Here is a 19,231-nt window from a genome sequence, read left to right on the forward strand (position 1 = left end):
GAACTTTCGCCACTGTTGAATACTATTAAAACAAAAAGCTTGCAAAACTACAGAACACAAGAAATACGGTGCATAATCATAATGTAAAAGGATTATTTCTTTTCACGCCTTTTGCCACCGCCTGTACAGGCGCCATAAGCATCAATATTCAAACAAAATAAACGTTTTGTTACTGTGGCTCGCTTCATTTGTCGGTGCCGGCTCATAAACAATTCCACCAATGAATTGCTGATGTTACATCGCGCTATAGTTTATTGTTGAATGTTGTAATCATATATTTGTGTTTATTCAGTCATTATAATTGTAGTTATGATTATAAAAATAGTATTTTTTTATTCTTTCCTGTTTATTCAGTCATTATAATTGTAGTCAAAAATTTATAAAAAGAGTATTTTTTTATTGTTTCGGTATTACGGTATGACTGCGGTGCTGAGGTCTTGGGTTGGATCCCCGGGTCGGGCAAAAAAACATTGGGTATTTCTAGTTAATTTCAGCTCGGAATCTAGAATTTGTGCTCTCTATGGCGATAGGCACGGCGCATCATATCATGGGGCAGAATACTCGCGGCGTATAATGTGTGCACCATTAGCGCTTCTGCCTACCCTTTCGGGGTTAAAAGTTATGTTTACTTATAATTTCTATTATTTGCGATTTTTTATTTTTTTAGCTCAAAAAATAGAATTTAAACTCTCCTACTATTAACATAAAAGCGACAGTTTAAGACGTATGAAGGTTTGAATTTTTGTGTTGTTTGAAAAAAGAATGTAAACGTCGTAACCATTTTGGATAGTATTAGCACACAGATCATGTCCTAGATTAGCATAACTGGCTCCTTTTATCCCAAAAAGTAACCAATGGGACCTTTAACCTAGAAAAAGTATTTTACAAGGAAAAAGCCGCGAGCAGTAAGTTCTATCCATACTTCCTTACATATTATACAACAGTCCCTCGTCGCTTCCGTCTGAAAGCGATAACCTCAAAAACTATTAAACGGATTTCGATGAAACTTGGTACAGACATAATTTAGAACCCTGAGAAGGACATAGGCTATTTTCTACTTCGGGAAGTATAGCAGGACTTTCATCACGAAATAACTTTGGACGGAGATGCGAGCAATAGCTAGTATTAAACATAAAATCAAATTCAATGAAATACCAACTTCTAAACATAAGCAAAGTCTTGTAATTTATAAACTTGTACAAGTTAAACATGATCTTTCATTATAACTACGCGGAGCTGTTACAAACAATGGCGTTGTAAGCCGAACTATTCAGTGTTCCCAACTTCTACTTATCCTCAGCTCAGGCGCTGATCCAAGGGGGGAAGGAGGTGAGGTGGAGTAGCTTCCCCATCTCCCCTAGTCTTGTAAAACCTGACTGAACTTTAGTGGCTATCAGATATTTGTGTATTAATCATTTGTATTATCAATCAATGTGACTAGACAGGCGGGAAGAAGCTATACAATTATTTAATAAATACTGATGCCTTTTTGTGTGCTTTTTTTTAATTAAGTCAACAGTTTACATGCTTGCTTAGAAGCAAGCATAGATCAAATATATTTGATAGATTAAATATACAAGCACCTTTTTTGTCTTACGTCAGTAAATGAGCTAGCCTTCCGCCAAATGGAAAGGGTTCCTACTGTCCGTAGACTATAGCAATGCCAGGGGCTCATCCAAGCTGCTGCGTATCGAAAGGTGACAACTCTTTCTATGTCATGTTTATAAAAGGACAAGTCATACCCCGTGAGGAACATCTTCAGAAAGTTTTACTTCACTAAATGTTATATAGGTTTATTATCTATACAAAGATAAAAAATAAACTATTTATTTGTACTTGTACGGCATTAACGCCATCTATTTAATAAATCGGATTATAAAATTCCATTATTTCCCATGGGAGCACATTACTGGGATAAAAAGTAGTTTATGTGTTAGTCCAGGAGATGGTTTATGTCTGTGCCAAGTGTCAAGAAAAACCGGTCACTTGTTTCTACGTTTACATCTAACAAACATTCAAACATTTACAAACTTTCGCAAATATAATATAAGTAAGATCAAGATACTAAGATTAGATCACCTCATTAACTCAAATTCCCTACCCGTTCACGCAATCAAACTGACATAACCATTAGATTATCCCTTATTATAATCTTGGGAGTCACTTTTTGTATAAATTAAGTTAACTTATCTTGAAAATCTACAAAAAATTACCATCTTTTCATCTAGAACCCTGGTTCCTTCGCTTTAACATTAACCCCTTACTGAAATCTCGGATCCTGAACTCAAGCTCTAGTATTAAATTTTAGCACTGTTTAATCTGCAAACTGCGTCACAGCCCGCACCTAATGATGTTAGCTAATTTATGCCCTCATTTTAGTTTTAGCCAAGTTCGTTTCGAACATGCCTCAACTCCTGAACAAGTTTACAACTACTTTATAGATAATGTGCTGTTTAAACTAATTGTGTTATAAAGGATTTTATTGTTTACGGTAATTTTGTTTAGACTACGAGTTCAGGTACGGTTAAATGGAGTAACTTCTAGATAAAACCCATCATTAAAAAATCATTTCAATCAATAAAAATGATGAACACATCGCCCCTAATTATCCCATATATTGTTAACACATAAACAATAAAGTCACTGACGATACACAATCGAGATCCATGACGTTTTGTCTTAGCGCCAAATAATGGTGTATTTTTATATGCCCCATGATTTGTGGAGCACAATACAACGGGATGGGAAAAATAAATATAATGCTTTATTCATCACGTAGGCGAGATAGTTGCACTTATGATAAGTCAATTTACATGAGAATATTTAATTATTAGTTAAACAAAGTCGCTTATATAACGAGACACAAAGTATATTGGACATAAAATAAATGAAAAACTAAAGTGAACAAAGAAGCCAGCTCGGGCTGGCAGGAAAGAAGAAATAAAAAAGAAGAATGACTAGGAATACGAGGGTTATGTACAAAAATGGTTTTATTAAATTTTATTGATAGACTGATATAACTTATTACAAAAGCCGGCAAACAACTTGAGCACTAACGCATGGTGACTGTTTTTTAGCTACACTTGTTATTTTTCCGCTATTGTAACTACAATTAGCGCGCAAGTCCGAGTGAACGATTTGTACTATAATGGAAATTTAATCTTTAAATGAAACAGCCTCCGCACTCAGAGGTAGCGTCTTTTTATTTGAATTTAGAATCGATTCATTGGTAGTGCAGATGAAACGCTATACGAACTTATTTATACCTTTTTATATTTGTATAATGATTTCTTATATTTACGCGAATGTTAGACATTGAAATAACTATTTTACGGATTTGAATGCAGTTTTTATTATAGTTTTACCCGACGTTTCAAAGACTTTACAATCTTCATGGTCACGAGGACTGAATGGGAGAATATTATAATATAAAAAACCATGATGAAATCCGTTAAAAAGTTTTATTTAAATGTTTTTATATTTGCTCATATATATTTGCACACAACTAAACATTTACTTTCCTGTTTTCCTGAGTTCTTGTTTCACACGTAGTTCCCGACAGTTAGGGTGAATGCACATTTTACATTAGCTTATAAACCTTGTACGAATGCTCTGAAGAAGTGCAGGAGGAGTGTTTTATTGCTTTGAATGACGAGACGAGCTTGCCGTTCGCCTGATGGTAAGCGACATGACCGCCTATAAACAGTAGAAACACCATCCAACGCCTTGAATTACAAAGTATTGTTTGGTATTCCACTGCGTTCGCCATCCTGAAACATGAGTTGTTTAGTCTTATTATGTCCAGTAGTTACATTGGCTACAATGTCCTTCAAATTGGAACACACCAGTGATTACACTGCTGCTTAGCGGGAGAAATATTGCGGTGGTACCTACCCAGGCGGAGTCTCACATATAAGACCTATTATCAGGAAGAAAAACGCCCGTTTATAAAACGCCATGTGTATACGCCCTTACGTTTGTTGGTATTATTGTCACGTGCTATTACAAGACTGTCTGAGCGAAATGTTTGTCATTATGGAAGCTGACTGTTGCTAACGATTTAACTTCTATGAAATGTTTATTCTTATTTGTTCTAGCAGCGTTGTTCAAGAGATCTGGGATCGATGTGTTATGGGTGTTGCAACGCGATTTGCTCGGAAATGTTGGAGATTGAAGTCAGGTAATAAAAACGAAGACAAAACGGTTCTCAAGTATGCTCGAAATAGTATTACTTCGTATTCCCTACCTCGTTATGGAAAGGGACGTATTGTTATGGTTCCCAAACTTCATATAGACGGGTGAAAAGTTAATTGACTTAAACGACATTTTTTTGCGACACTAAGTTTTTTTTTATTTTTTTTTCTCACACACAGTCATTACAGAAGTATTCCAATGCGACAATGTGGGGTAACTATTATTAATTTAAAATTTAAAAAACAATTAAGTATAAAAAAAAACAAATCAATCGTAAACATTATTAAAACATAGAACAAAATAAAACATAAAATTATTAAATACTAATTATTAGGTGTAGCAGAGAATAAATAATAAAATCTTTGCCAATTCTCTCCACTTACATGCCAAAATATCTGTTTTGGCATGTGCCTCATTTTTATACATATTTAAATCAGCACATTTTCTATGTTTTTTTAATCTAGTTAAAAATTTTCGAAAAGAAAATGTCGCTTAAATCATTTAGCTTTTCAACCGTCGACGTGATCTCTCGCTGGATTAATTTCAAAATTACACAAAAAACATTTAAATAGCTCCAGCTGTATAAAAGTCCATATGGAACGTGCATACATACATTTTTATATAATAGATAGATTAGATAATATTATTTCATGATTTCTGAAAGAGAGAGCCCGTGTAATGGAAATAATATTTTTCTACAAACAATACGAAATAAAAATGAAAAGAGACTCAGAGCTGGAGAGATGACGAAATAAATGGCACCCGCCGGTACCGGCCGCTAATCCTGTTACGTATATTTGGCACGGCGTCCGCCTTAATTTTGTTGCTTCTGTCAAATTAGCTTTTATTTTAAAAATAATTAGATGTAAGTTTGCCTAATAATTTAGAATTTCGTTTATTTTAAAAGTAGTATCCTATCACATTATGGAACCGAACATACAGACGAAAAGTGGTTATATTAGTTGCGCCTCTGCCTATCCCTTCGGGGATAAAAAAGGTGTGAGTATGTGAGTATTTGAAACATGATTTGTTATTTTACATAGCATTAAATTCAGTAGTTGGCATTAATGTCTTACTAGTTTCTCGGATGAATAAAACGTTGTTCATAGGATTTCCTATCCCATAATTTAATTAGAGTAAAGCCGTCATATAGGTTCCCACTATTAACACATATCACACATTTATCCTCGAAGGGGTATGCAGAGGCGCACCCAGGGCACCCCTTTTCGCAAAGTGTATTCCGTTTGTGATAGGGGGCGAGCCTATTGCCATATCGGGCACAAATTCCAATCCGGACTGTTACTGAGCAGAAAAACCGAAATATTGCTTCCACTATGAATCTTTAAATTATTACTATAAGTATCGCAAAAAAAAATGTACTTATGGTTTATAATATACTAAAGTCGCTTACATAAATTAAAGACAATATAAATTGTCTTTAGTTTATATAAGCGACTTTATCTAAGCAATAATTAAATATTCTCATGTACCTTGACTTATCATAAGTGCAACTATGTTCTATGTGATGAATAAAGCATTTTATTTTATTTATTTGATAGTGCGATAATTAATGCCATTAGGCATTAATCTAAAGCATTGGACATGGTGAATTAAGCTCTGAGATCGCTAGGAATTGAAAATCGTAGTCAAATTGGCACGTCGCATAGTAAACGAGTTAAGATCGTTTGGAGAACTTGCAACGATCAAGATTGAATTAAAGCGTTTAGTTAGCAAGTTCCGAAGGACGTGTTAGGAAGGATTATCTGATGGGAGGTATTAATTAGTTTTAATGATTGTTAGAATGTATTATTTATTGTTACAATCTCGCTCTTTTTACTGTAAACATTATATTAGCAAAATAATTACAGGATAAAATTTTAGACATTTTTTGATAACGTTCAACCAGAGAGAATAATAGAATAGTCGTCGCGTCGTATCTTTTCTTCTGCCAGCCTGCCCGCGCAGCCGAATACTTCTGGAAACGCCCGATGTCATCGACTAGGAGAGCGGCGTGTAACATTTAGGTGCAACAAGGATGAAAAAAATATTGTTCGATAAATCAGCGTGTATCGTTTGTTGAAAAAGCATCGTGAGGAAACCTGTCTGAGAAATTCTCTATAACAATTATAAATCTTTTTATATCGTGACTTAAAAAAATAATTTGTTCTTTCTTTCCTTGCTTTCTATCGAAGAAATTTTAACTGAGCCTATTACCACATTGTGCCTTAATTCCATATTCTGGGATGATACTGAAAAATTACCGAATTGCACTTTGCCCGACCCCGGATTCGAAACCTCAAATCGAAAGTTGCAACGCGCACACATACAATATTCTGTCTACACTCTACACATAATCGCATAAGCAACCAAAATCTAATTTCAAACATAATTATACATTACCAATATTTACTGTCTTCAAATTAGTTTCGCGTAAGATGCATCTGTTATATTACAAGATCGTACGCTAAGCTTGGCACAGCCTCCGCTGATAAATCCTTCTGAGTTTACTTCGAGTTACTATTGAAACTCATAATTTCTTCACTCGTTTTTAATTCTTGTACGGCAAAGTAACTACACTGAACCTAATGGTAAGTGGAGAGGAGTCCAATAAAATGTCGACTGACGACGAGAGTAGATGTCACGAGAGATGACCCCTTGGCAGTCGACGCAATTATGCCTGTTGGAACCGGATATACACAGGCTGATTCCGGAACGCGACAAACTTACGTGGACCACAATGACGGGCCTTGCATTCGGTGGTGGTGGTAATATATCCTCCCACCAGCAAAGACAATCTTAAAGCGATACAGCAATTGTTGCAATCAATTAAGATACAAATATTTTACCATTAAGAGACTATATATTAACAATAGATTACATAATTACATTTACTGCAGCTTTCATCACGAATTTAATTAAAATACCTTGAAGTTTTATATTAAAAGAAAATATATTTGCAGTATAATTCACTTTTAATTCAGAAATTCTGGTAAATTTCAACATCTAGCAACACTTAGATACGATGGAAGATAAACGAGGCTAATTCTTTATGAAAAGATGGGGAAGCGAGCGATCTCTTATATCTTACGGGAAATATGATTACCAGTGGACAGGTAATTCCGTCGATACGATGAGATACGACAGCATATTTGTCGAAAAAATTTAACTAGTTTAAAAAAAAAAAAAAAAAATCAGAAAAAAGTGCTGATTTTAAATATGTATAAAATTTTGTGTCGCAAAAAATCTCGCTTAAGTTTTAGCCTTTTACCCGTAACACTAATACGTTACGGTATGATTATGAACACTAAATTAGCAGCAACATTAGGTACAGTTAGCCACAAAAAGTAGATGAACAAATTTAAAATTTCAAATCGCCTTTGAACTTTTATGTTATTGTCAACAATAGTTTTTATTCACTAAAATAAACTACAGAGAGTTTACTGTATTTTAGTTAAATAAAATGGAATATTTCGATTGAAGTCAATGTGTAGGAAGCCTTTAAATTATGTATTTGTTTATCTACTGTTGTGGTTGACTGTATATCGCGCTCTCATACTGCCAAATAATTACAATAAAATATGAACATTGATGCGCCAACAACATTTCGTGACCACAGTGTTCATTCGCGGACCCCAGTCGACTGTAATTTATTAGAATAGTAAATATTATTTACCAGTAGAGCTAAAATTAAACAACTAACCATTCCGCACTATTATTATTTTGTTAAACAATGGCGGATGAGACAAATAAGTATTCGATAAGGAATCAATATAATTATTACAATGATATATGACAAAGGTGATGGCCTAATTTGGTGTGGAACGGACTGCCGAGACGAATGTCCGCAGCTTCAAATCCCACGGGCACCTTTCTGACTTTTCTAAAATGATGTGTGTATTCTTTGTGAATTATCGCTTGCTTTATTGGTGAAGGAGAATATCGTGAGGGAACCTGCATACCTGAGAAGTTCTTTATAGGTATTTTGAGGGTATGTGAAGTCTATCAAACTGCACTAAGCTAGCGTGGTGGATTTAGACCTAATCCCTCAGTAGTAGAGGAGGCCCGTGCCCAGCAGTAGAAACAATCACCCTCCGATGGCGAAGCTCAAGACCCAAGCCTCCGGCGGTTAGGGATTCAAAGTGAGAAATCTCCTCATAATGCGCGTTGTGTCCAGCAATACTGCCTTCTGCATCTGGCCTCCGAACCAACGGCCAATTGAGAGCTTCCGAAAATGTTGGTCGAGGCTGTTTGGTATCGACCTATGAGCAGAAACGACAATCGGGACAATAATTGTAGAGTCCACATCCCACATGTCAGTAACCTCGTATACCAAGTCTAAATATTTAGATTTTTTTTTTACTATAATGGTTTACGGTAGTAGTAGCTACATTTGTCGCATTCGCGACGTACCATCCATTTCGTGCATTATGTGACGTAAACATCGCGGGGACGTCGCGTCGACGGCGCCGCGCTGCGACGGAAATATTCCCCTTTTGACAACCGATATTCCTGTTACATTGTTAAGACAAGCATCTTACGTAAATTAAAATTTGGTTTTATTGTTGGTGACAGCGGCGCTCGTTAGTAGTGACGTATTTAGATTGCATTGCAGTTGGTCTTTTTCTATGGTAGGAAAAATAACGTCAGCTAAATTGAGACGCCACGACTTATTTTACAGCACAATATCATGTACATAGTCATAAAAGTAGCTTAACAAATTCAAAAATTTTAAATGCACTCATACAAAAACTTTAAATGGATTTTTTTTATATACCTAAACTAAAACACACTCTTTCATGTTTATTTTAGTGAAGATTAATCATGTTGATAAGGAGACAAAAGTTTAAAAGCGATTAGAATTTTTGAATTTGTTCAGTTATTTTTGTGCCTGACTGTACTTGCAATGTGAATCCCATGACTGGTTGAGTTCAAAATATATCTGCTATATTTACCAATAAAAAAAATCATTAGAATTTGTCTTCCTCACCCGTTCCAACCTTCAATTCATTTGTACCAACAAAATATTTCTTTATTTATATTTCATATACTTACACCCACATTGTCTCATCTCTGCATCACCCAAATTGACTGTAAAAAAATCCCTCATGCATTAAGTCCACCTGTATACTGCTGCATATAAAATTTAAATAAATAAACAAAATATTTCTTTAGTTCATCGAAAACAGAACGCATAAAGTCCTCTAGAGCATTAACCCAGAGACCAAAAATCCACGATCTAAATAACGATTCCAAACCGGATTTGCATTTAAATGTAAAAACCTGTATTTATTCTAGAAATATCCGAATGTAACGTGAAGCCTCTAGTATTTCTTGCGAAGCGGAAAATCTAACTAGGATATTTACGACTGTACAGGTTAGTACGTACATAAAATTCTTTATTCAGCTGAATTTTGTTACTGGTATAATTGCCATAGTTTTATCATTTTAGACGTGGACGGCAAGGTGACCCCACAACCTGATGGTAAGTGAAGTTGGCTCCAATAGAATGTCGGCTGACGAGAGATGATTACCCCTCGGCAGTTGACACAATTATGCCGGCTGTTGGAACCGGATATACACAGGCTGATCCAAGAACGAGGCACTTACGTGGGCGACTATGGCGGGTTTTAACACGTTGTGTACGGTGGTCGCTATCCGGGCGGATATTAAATACATCCTGCCACCAGCAGCTACTACTACAGCTACTGTTTTTGGGCGAATTACAATAAAAGGATGATGGTAGATTTTGGACTCTCATGACAGCTTTAAAGACTGTCATCATCATCATCAGCCTAAGGATGTCCACTGCTGCACATGGTCAGAGATTTCCAGCAATGCAGTGGCCCGCATCCAGCAACCTCCTGCTATTTTTATTAGGTCATCTGTCCACCTCGGGGGTTGACGTCCCTCTGTGTCCAATTTACAATTCAATGGCAAATAATATACATACATACATAACATCACGCATTTATCCCCGAAGGGGTATGCAGAGGCGCAACTAGGGCACCCACTTTTCGCCAAGTATGTTCCGTCCCATGATGTGATAGGGGGCGAGCCTATGACCATATCGGGCACAAATTCCAGACTTCGGGCTGATACTGAGCAGAAAAAACCCAAATATCATTTTGCCCGACCCGGGATTCGAACTCAGGACCTCAGAGCGCTATTGTACCGGACATGCAATACAACTACGCCATCAAGGCAGTCAAATAAAAAAAAGGGCAAATAATATGCTTTTCAGGAAACCAGTTCGGCTAAACAAACTCATTTGAAAATTAATATTCTGAAATGAATGTTCCGAGTAAAACGGCGGTATGTGAATGCATAATTCATATGAATGTATCTCCTATCGATATGCATGCAAATTCCGTTGTTTTGCATAAAAAGATCACCCGTGTAGATACCGCCTTGTTACGTATTTAGAATTTTTTAGGAGTCATTTTTTGCCACGTAGCATTGGTATTTAGTAGTAAAATTCAATATATTTTTTTTAAAGTTGCTTTTTTATGCTTAAAGGTTTAATTAGATGATTGTATACATTAAAATTAACTAATTGTTACATTAAGTATGTAATTGTTTTTTTTTAATTGATAATTGTATTCTTTTGTTTTGTTTTATTTTATCTGTTTGTTTTTTTCTCACTCAAGCGTCTTGGTGTATTTCCACTGTAAGCTTTTTTGATACTTAATTCATACATAAATTAATAAAATACATCAAAAGGCCATAAATCTAAAACAATTAACATATTAAAATAGCAATAAATTATTACCGAAAGATATTTCACATTACCTATCATAAGTATTATCATTTTCTTGTAAAATATATCTTGAGAAATCAGCTGTAAACATGTTTGGCGTGATTTGCGATATTTTGCCAAACAATGTTAAAGAAACATCAAGTAATCCGCCTTGTTTTTATAAAACTTAATAATTTCTGATTACGTCCCTGAAACGGCGCGTATATTATGGAAATGTGACGTTTTTTTAGAAGACTTGGGAACGTTAGATATTAAATATAAAACAGTTATAAGATTTAGAGCTCAATTTCGCTAGACACACAGAAACGTGATGAATATAGGCCGCATAATAGTGTTATCTCTTTTTACATTGCTGTCAATATCTTGAGGGTTTAATTTTATAAGTCTATGTTTTCGACTGGTTAATGATAGGGAAAATAATTCCTGTTACACAAGTACAAGTTAAATTATATTTTTTTTATAAAATTAACAGAAGGTAATCTGACGAATTCGTCTTGATAAGAACGGGTTAAGTACTACCTACAGCCTTAATATCTCTTCTAAGTATTCTAAAATTAAGTAGTTTATAGGTAGTGCAATTTAGTTTCCGTACAATTTTTGTTTATATGACCCACTTAAGTATTAATTGTTTTTGTAGTCATTTCCGTAGTTTAATTTCAATTAGGGCATAGGTTTAAGGAAGACAATCTAGTCTTAATGTAATTTAGTGCTTAAGTATTGTTTATAATGATGGTGCTCTGTGCTATGCCTTTTGTTATATAAAAACATAAAAAAAAAGTGGTCCCATTCATCATACGACTTTTAAACGTCATAGTTCCATTAATTAACCGATAGAACCGAAACTAAGCGCATAAAACCTCAAATGCCAGCCAAGATTTATTATCAAATCTGTCCTGATATTATAAGAGCGTTATATATTTACATAGCTTGCCCGCCATAAATCAACTGAGCTAGGCCTAGACCAATGAAATTCTTATCACGTTATATAATATTTTAGTATGCTGTCAATGTGTTAGATTGATGATATCGTTGTTTTCTTTAGTTGTAGACCGTATTTATATAATACAAGCTTTTGCTCCCGTGTTCGCCTGCGTGAAGGAGTTTTCTGGGATAAAAGTTCCGCTATATTTTCCCGGGATATAAAGTAGCCTATAACCTTCCCAGGGTCTTAAACTATCTCCATACTAAATTTCATAAAAATCCGTTCAGTAGAATTTGAGAAAATCGATAACATACAGATAGACAGAAAAGGGGACTTTGTTCTATAATATGTATAGATAGTAAATATATTGGTTTTTCCATGCTTTTTGGAAAAGGTTTAGATTTGTATTTAAAAGTACACAGTTCAAAACCTTAATTAGACGAAGCAGTTTTGTTGTGGCAAGTTTGTTTAAGGCGAATCTCGACTGTAGAGCTTTAGCAGCTTTCGCCGCAATAGCCCCACGTTGGGCGCCACTGCGGTGGAAGCTGCTTATGCTCCATTATATTCAGACGGTGTAATGATTTTATATTTTTAAGAATTGAACGTGCAAGGCAAGTAGATTGCGCCGTCTAAAATACGCGTTTATCATTGTTATCAACCACACGAAATCCACTGCTGAACAGAGGCCCCTTAGAGATCCACACGGACCAGTAAATGAGGCTTTAGCAGCACTAATTATTACGTTCAATATTCTACTAATTACCTCAACTGTTCCTTATGTCGAATAAGCCAAAGAGGTAAAAACACGTTAGTGTAATTTATTTATATCAAAAACTGCCAAGTAAGTTAGTGGATCAATTAGTGGTATATCGCTGTAGGGTATACAAGGGTTAGAGACTCGGTCCAGTGCTCGCTCGGTTGATGCTATACTCCCGACTGTCGATATTCGGCCGTAAGAACGGTAAAACCAACTTAACCATTCCACTCACCCTCCAAGTGGTGGTAGCGAAAACGCGTTTTTTCCCCGCGATGAAAAAAGGAAGTGGATCACTTGATAAGATTGGTGATGAAGTTTTTTTGAGACACCATGTCGTTGACTTTAGAAAAAAATTAACGCAACTTCATATGGTTTTTCGTACGTTACTTCTATCTCGGTTGAGACGGCCCATTTATGTTTTAATTTTAGTAGAATGGATTTTCTACTCACTACCAGCACCTAGGTTACCGCTGGGCAGATGGCCTCGCGCAGTATGCCGGCAAGCAGTGGCTAAGACAGAGGAGAGTGGCTTCACACAGAAAAGGCCTATAGTCAGCGGATGTTGAACACGAGCTGATTAGATTATAGATAAATAGATTAGCTCGTAGTCTGGAATTGTGTCCAGTAGATGGCAGGCATGTGCCCTATTAAATGCGAGCAAACTTGTTAGCGAAATGTTGGCCTGTTACACTTCAGCCTACCTTTGACAAGTGTAGGATATGTTGTTATGTACTTAAAAGAATCCAAAAATACAACTTTCTAAATCCCATGTTTACAAGACAGTCCGTTTTCATGTATGAAAACATTCTGAACGAGATGTTATGATTGTAAGACCAACTCACAACTTCAGAATACTCATTGCGAATCCGAACATAATCTGGAATTTCTCATCTCCCAAACACGGGTCGGGGAAATTGCTTTTTAAATTGCCCGAGTGTGCGCCGATAACTAGCGTTAGGAGCGGTACTAAATTTAATTCCATTTCAATTGAATGTATGATGTTCTTCCATATTTTTTCTAAAGGGGAACAACCTGCGCGCTTTCGATTGCTTATAACCAGCAACACGAATGCCTCGTTGGCACAGTTGTATTACGACTGCAGTGTTGAGGTCTCGGGTTTGAACTTCGGATCGGGCAGTAATATTGGGTTTCTACTCAGTATCAGCTCGGAGTCTGCAATTAGTGTACGAAATGGCGATAGACTCGCCAGATATCATATCATGGGACGGAATACACATGGCGGAAAGTGGGCTTGAGTTTTTCAAGCATCAAGCTTTTGCTTACCCCTTCGGGAATGAACGGCGTGAGTGATTAAGTGTATATATTATAGTTTACTATAGCCTGATATGTTACCTTAGGCTCAATATATAGTTGACTGTGGCATGGCACTGAGGTAAAACAAGTTCACGGATTTTGTTCAATTAAAAAATATCTCAAACCCTCCTTTGTTCCTCCTCCTTAAATTGGTCTGTCAGTAGAACTACATCTCCGTCCTCTTCAAATTGGTCTGTCAGTAAAACTACAATCACTAACTTATATCGAAATTTTTCCCTAGATGTTGCCGGTAAGAACATTATAGTATTAGATAACCAACATATATTCTGGAGTCTCTTTCAAAAGGACATGATTTAGTAGTGTAAATATTAAAAGGTAGTCCAACAATCCGGTTATTGTTCGCGAGCCATTGATTTTTATGACGCCAAATATTATTGGGCGATGCTTGGGTCGGTCCAGTATTGTAGTAACATTATTCAAGTTTAACCATGTGGAAAAATACTTTTTAATTTTACAAAAGTATTTTTATCAGGTTTGTGAAGAATTGTTGTGTATTTTGATAAGTAATAACTTTAAAAAACATACTTCTTGCAATTAAGTTCCCAATTATTAATTTTACTTCTATATTCAAGTTTATACCCAACCAAAGTATTATATTCTGTACTTTTGTTCTAAACTTTGTTTTAGAACGTATCTGTTGCTTTCATAGCTTCATACGGTCTTAAACGAAAACAATATGCCTGGAGTAATAACCAATTTGATTCTATACGGGACTCAAAGTGAGAGCTCAAAGAGATGTGTGCAATTGCAATATATTGAATATTAGGGGACCCGGAGACCTCATTCTGTTATAGACCTTATGTAATCTATTCTTTCGACACAGCGCCATCTATCGGATCTTAAATTATCATATGGTTCACGTTGAAAGTAACTAAACACAAAATTATACAAAAATATCACGCAAATTGGCGACGTTTCCCGTTGATTTTTCAAAAATATTTATTATTGAAAATCTTGTTCTGATAATTAAGAATACAACAAACTAAACGGTCAAGCAGGTCGAGCAATTCTCAATTAATGTTCTTACATACAGTGGCAACTGATTTTTATATAAATGAATAATAAATTATATAAATAAATCAGGTGTTGTGTGTGGTACCGTCCAAGTGTTATTTCTTTTCTTGGAATTAAAGACCTATTATTACCACATAAACGTAGTCTGTATTTAATCCGGGATATGGTTTATCTTTGCGCCAAATTTATTTCAAATCCGTTGAGCATTTATTTCTCACATCCAAACTTATGCTATTATATTCGTAAACTAGTAAGATTTTTTAACAATATGATAACAGTCTCAATGATTTTATACACTAATGTAACTGAGTCCGTATTTTCAAGACAAATAATGTGCATTGTAGTGAAACGAGGAATGGTTGACAGAGAACTAGGAGCCGCGGCGAGCGGACTTGTCAAACACGAATGTTTGCGCAGGACTTGGCGGTTCGCCACGGGATTTACGGCTTTTTGATTTAGTTTAGACTAGTTAAAATTGCCTGGAACAGAATTACAATTAAGACAAATTTTGAGTTTGTTTAGATTGTGATATAGAATACATAAATGTAGCAAATATTTTAAGTTATTTTCTAGGTAATTTTATAACTGAATCCATTTCCAAAATTCTTTGAAAAGCACGCTATGACAACCGTGATTCTAAACGCAGAGAGCTAATATACAATTTCTTTATTGTTTAGTATCCTTCATTTTTCCTGACTGATATTAGAAAGAAGATATTCCGCAATATATGTTTAGTTGACATTTAATATAGGAACGTCGGTTGGATTGCCTTAAGCTTTCTGGAGGATATCTCGGGCTCAATACAGCGCCGATACACGTCGGCCGGATTCCAATATCCATACAATGTGGGACTCTACGAAATATCGATATTTAAACTCTTTGTACGCTATAAACGTCAATAGGTCTTGAAACTTTATCGATGTTTTGGGGATAACCTTGAAGGGTTAGAATATACAATAGTAATCACAGCATTATTTTCTTATGGCATATACGGTGAAGGTCTAAATTTGTCCGGCATTGTAGTAACTTTGACAATAAAAAAATATTATCGGATGATTTTTTAATACAGGTTCGATAAAGTAACCCTTGAGCATCTAAAGACTTTCCCGCCCTCACACCCACCACTACAACTCCTGTAAGGCAGGATCAGCAGTGGCACGCATCTAATGACACCGAACAGTGGAGCTCGGCGAGTCTCAGGGAAAACTAATATGTCATTATCCCATAACGAAATTAATCAAATAGGTAGGGAGGAGTTGGAAATATTAATTGTTCACTTCCCTCCATAGCAAAGCGGGTGACAAAATAATAAACTAAGGATGCATTTTAACCTCAAGGATAGGGACGTTTACAACTAAATAAGCCAGTTGTAAAGCACCTCAGATAAAAATTCAAAGAAAGGGTCCTATCACATGAGCTGTTAAATTTGATTACAATAATAGGGCAGCCTTAGGCATCTAGTAATTCCAATTTGATAGTATAGTTTGTTGTGTAAGGACAAATCTTAAGTTACCCGTACTAGGAACCAAAGCCAGAACCTCCCGTCTCAGGTTCTGCTCGTAAAAGCGTCTTTACGCTCTAAATCGTTTGTCAGTAAGAATATTGATTCAGCACGAACTATTCGTATCAATACGATTGCCGATACAGCAAATAGTCTCATCTTGGCAAACTGCTGACGTTGTTTACGTTCAAAAACGAAATACGTTTGAGTTTCAAATTGTTATTTGAATACTTAAGATGAGATTGACAGTTGCTGTGGAAACATAAGATGAATTCCTTCACGATAATACATTTTCTGTTGTTTTAGTGGTTTTTAATGCGATAAACATTATTATTTTTCTTTATATGTGCTATAAGACATTGCTTCTTGCCAAATTTTATGATTCTAGCTCAACTGGAAGTACCTTCTAGGTTTTGATTCACTTCTGAAATTGCTAAATATGTGACATAAAAGGCATTTTCATTGCGTTGACAATACAAGTTTGATTTTTTTCACAGCCAAGAGAGACCATAAAGTATTTGATATGAATTTCAACTTGATACCTTTACGCGTTCCTGAGGAAAAGGATCTTGACATGTAGATAGAAGGGTCGATGAACAATAATGCTATCTTACAAAGACGAAAATGGCGATCTTGTTTTATAGTCTCTTTTTGTTTTGTATCTGCTATTATTACTCGACATTTGAAAAATTACCGATAAATAAACCGCAACAGCCATAATATAAATGAAGAAAAAGATTTTATAGGGGTTCTGTGTGAGATACAAAACCCATAAATCAATAAAAAAAAATCACACAGTTAACAATACTATGCAATCGATTTGCTACAATATGTGTATTATAAGGGCTTCCAGCTCAGTATATGCTGTTAAACAGCGCTGATTATCAATTATACCCTGCTCATGATTCAGTCCTATGATAAGTACTGTACTTTGGACAAAAGTCAAAAAACAAACAAACACATGCCACGTATTTATTCCCGAAGGGGTATGCAGAAGCGCAACTAGGGCACCCACGTCAAGTATGTTGCGTCCCATGATGTGATAGGGGACGAGCCTATCACCATATCGGACACAAATTCCAGACACCGGGCTGATACTGAGCAGAAAATATCACTTTGCCCGACCCGGTATTCGAAACCAGTACTTCAGAGGGCTGCCGTAACCTCGCATGCAGTACAACTATGCCACCAAAGCAATTAGCACACAAGTCGGTTCAAACAAAACATAAACTCATTATTTTTACAATGGAAGTACATACAAAAACCCCCAAAACCCAAAAACTCGGAAAGTAAAAAACCATCAGTAGAACCGATGTTAAATCTGATTGCAGCGGATAAAAAGGTCGTTTGAAATTCAGGCTTGCAAGTTTAATTAAATTTGAAGCAAACTTTTCTGGACATCGGGCTAAAAGATCGCAGCTGAATTGATTATACGAATTGGAGTATTGCAATTTGCATCTTATTTTGTATGAGTTTGCGTTAATTTAACTTTGTCGGATTATTTGTTTTATTTCGTGTTGTTCATAAATTATTGAGTTTGTTCTTTTGTATTATAACGAGCAAGTATTTTTTGCACTGTTACTAAGTATACAAGTGTTATCTACTAATCAAAATTCATAATTTGTTGTCCAATCCGCCTCGGAATCTTCCAGATTTTACTAAGTTTCATAATTGCCATTAAAATTATATTTTCAACAACTTCTTCCCACTATTTATTAGAAGACAATTTCACCATAGAGTAAGTTATCAGGTAAGAATTTTCATAGATTTTAAAAACAGAACGTTCTCATTTCGTAAAAAGGAGTTATTCGTCATATTTTTTTTAAACGTCTCGTGTATTTAAATTATTTATCGAACGATTAACAAACCAAGCCTTTGGATGGAAACTTTTGCGATTGAGTCGCCGACAAGCGAATGCATAAGGTCCGTCTCAGACTTTTGATAAAATTTCACTTTGTATCGCAATTTCATTACGAATGTATTTAATCTATGGTTGATTGGTGCTTCTTATTTAAATGTTATCTGACGTTTTGGATTCGTGTTGTCGCTTTATTTCTATACAAAAGTAGGATTAAATCTCAGAACAATAACAAGCATAGAAGGAGTCTAAATCACCTACATATACTTATCCTATTTTTCAGATAGGCCAAAACCTTGTAAAGAAAGAGACAAACATTATGTTGCTAAGATAAGCTTGCGTACACTATACAAACCTCAGATGTAAATATTATGTTTGAATGACGTCATTGTCAGTTAAGACGTAACAGTAGAATCTTAGAACTTTGGTTGCCAGTGAAACTCGGGTTGCTGGTTCACTATAATATATCCTGCGTAACTGGCTAATCTTCATCAAGGTTGGCCGCCAGGACCGAAATTCGGTTAGGAAAGAATCAAAATTCGGTAAGGCAAGAATCACCATCAATGGGCCAATATAGTCATCATCATCATATGCCATACAATTGATTTATATTTTAGATGTAAATTGGTAAGGCACTTGAATGTAAAGTTAAATACAGCCAGTACAACTGAAATATTACCTCAAACAAAGCGCATTGCAGTGCTCAGAGGAATTCAAACTTAATTTTTATATATCCAGAGTCGAGTTCGTATCATAAACACGAGTGCTGTCGAAACTTCGAGCTGTTTGCGGAAAATAATTTGTTCTATTTTGTTTTAATATGCTACGTCGTACTGTATTGGGCGAAAAGTTTTGCCTTTTTGAATGCTTGGGGCTCTTTTAACGGAGCGGCA

The 19,231-nt window shown here is 35.5% G+C and overlaps 1 protein-coding gene across 1 annotated transcript in view; it reads right to left on the reverse strand.

The window, feature by feature from the left end:
* LOC115446995 overlaps positions 1-19,231 on the reverse strand; it is a 41,002-nt gene that overhangs the window by 393 nt on the left and 21,378 nt on the right. The window lies entirely within an intron of this gene.

The sequence above is a fragment of the Manduca sexta genome, chromosome 21 (genome assembly GCF_014839805.1).
Source record: "Manduca sexta isolate Smith_Timp_Sample1 chromosome 21, JHU_Msex_v1.0, whole genome shotgun sequence".
In the NCBI taxonomy this organism is placed as follows: Eukaryota; Metazoa; Arthropoda; class Insecta; order Lepidoptera; family Sphingidae; genus Manduca; species Manduca sexta.